This window comes from Dreissena polymorpha, chromosome 2 (genome assembly GCF_020536995.1).
Source record: "Dreissena polymorpha isolate Duluth1 chromosome 2, UMN_Dpol_1.0, whole genome shotgun sequence".
NCBI classification, from domain to species: domain Eukaryota; kingdom Metazoa; phylum Mollusca; class Bivalvia; order Myida; family Dreissenidae; genus Dreissena; species Dreissena polymorpha.
The window spans coordinates 149,781,080-149,783,238 of record NC_068356.1 but is presented as its reverse complement, the minus strand read 5'-3'; the positions used below and the strand labels follow the sequence as shown (position 1 = coordinate 149,783,238).

The 2,159-nt window shown below is 33.0% G+C and overlaps 1 protein-coding gene across 1 annotated transcript in view; it reads right to left on the bottom strand.

Annotated features, from left to right (window-relative positions):
- The window catches only part of LOC127869415 (uncharacterized), a 470,973-nt gene that overhangs the window by 278,165 nt on the left and 190,649 nt on the right, over positions 1-2,159 (bottom strand). The gene's annotated exons all lie outside the window — the stretch shown is intronic.

Below are 2,159 nucleotides of genomic sequence, written 5' to 3'. Positions count from 1 at the left end.
CTATCTTTGTTGTCATTTGTGTGTTTCCCAAAGATGTTTTTTTCTTCAAAATGTCCAGTTAAAGAATCAGTTGTGAGTTGAAAAGCGAAAAGAATCAGTTTTTCGAACGAACAGTGTATGAGCAAATAATATATAATTGTAGTCCATAGCACATTTATGTATTTGATTTATTCTAGGTTGAATTTGTGATAAAATTATACAACAAAAAATCACAGAAAACAGAGAATACATAGAGGAACAGCAATCTAGACCTAGGGTTCCAATTAGTAAGAAAAAATGAAAATTTTGATCTACATTGGTTTTTATTTTTCAATGGAGAATGTAAGATAACATATGAAGTCTATAGGGTGTACTGCATCCATACACATTTATTGAACGTGCGTATTCAGCATGAAATATGTTGAAAACAATTAAACAACTCCTATACAGATGTGCTATTATTTGTATGCTAATAATTATAACATTATTATGATGTCGATTTACTGACTGGAATCCTGCATAAAAAAGAATTAGTTCTCTATAAAAAGGTGTATCAATATAACTCTTAGTGTTAAATCTGTATAAACGGTAACCATATTTCGTTTACTCAGCGTTTCTAATAGACACTTTCGAAGACGATCCCGAATGTGATTTAAACGCGTGATAGCAATACACGCTTAATAACGAATATATTGTTACACAATAAAGGCAACAACATAAGTGTCTTCTGCGCTTTTTTAATCTTCAGTTTCTTTTATTAGCTTATCATAGCGACATAATTGTAAAGCTTGCGGAATATTGTGCTCTCCATTTTTATCACGTAATACATCGTGACATGGGCAGGTGCTACTAAATTTCATGAGATAACATTTCAATTCATGAAGTTTGATAAACAGCCTTGTTCACAGATCTTTGTATTTGTGAACACGGCAATGAATGTTCTTTTTCTTGTAAACTATAAAAAACTATAAAAATTGGGAAAAAAGTCCGAAATACTGATAACTTAAAAGATATTCGAAAGCTTTTTTTCTTCAGTGGTATAACAATCCGACACAATTGGAAGCAAATAATTAAGCCGTGGTGTAATGGATATGATGTCCGCCAAGCCACCGGAAGGTCACGGTTTCGATGTCAACTGTGGTAGCGTTCTTTTGACCCCCCCCCCCCCAAGACACCAAATACTGGTTCTAGGCCCAATAAACGGACTTGATTCTGTTTCAAATAAAAAAAGATCTTTAAATGCAATCGAGCTAAAATAAAATACATGTAGGTTTAATATGGAACATCGAGCGTGGGGATCATTCGGGCTGTGGATCTTTATTGTTGTGTTTCGCTTGTCTGACTATAAAGTTTATACAATATTGTTGGAATCTATGAGATATATTTTAAATTGGTTTTCGTCTTCCTATGAAAAACGGCCTTTAAATATTCGACAACTGGGCGATTGTAGTACTTACTAGCATCCAAAATACACGCTTCTTATCATGTGCACCTTTTCAAAACTCACGGAATTGTCCCGAGACACGTTGATAGATAAACGGTAGTCGAGCAGCTGAGCATATTTTAATGTTTTGGGTTAACGGTCGTGTTTTTGCTTTTGCATATAAGACGTTCTTGTTATAAACCTTTCAACAATTAGAACTTAATACGTGTTTTTTTTTATTCTGCTTAACAATAACTGAGACTGTAGAGCCTTTTAATGTTTTGTTAATCCTTAAATTCCTAATACTTCAAATTTAATCAATTCTGTTATCATCGTTTAATTTGGACATCTTACCAATACAAAAAGCAAACAAATAAACAAACGCGTTTTAATCGGTTTAAAAAATGATTTTGTAATACTCTATAAAAAATAATATTAACTCGGAAGGTGGTAACGACGCTGAATTTAATCGAAATAGTACACTACATTCGTTAAAACAGTGTACAGAACAATATACTTTCGCCTCAAGTAGGTTCCCCAAAACAAAAATATTATAAATGCCTTCATCAAAACGAAACTTTTTTGTGTGAGTTAAACGTCATTTACTCATAAGAATCGATGCCTTTTAGAACGCATAGCATTTTTATTTCGATGGCGTGGTGCTCTTTTATTTCCTGCGGAATGTATTCTCTTAAAAAATTCGCACCACTTCGATTCAAGAGTTTGTGCCCATTTAGTACAAGATAAGTCAGATAAT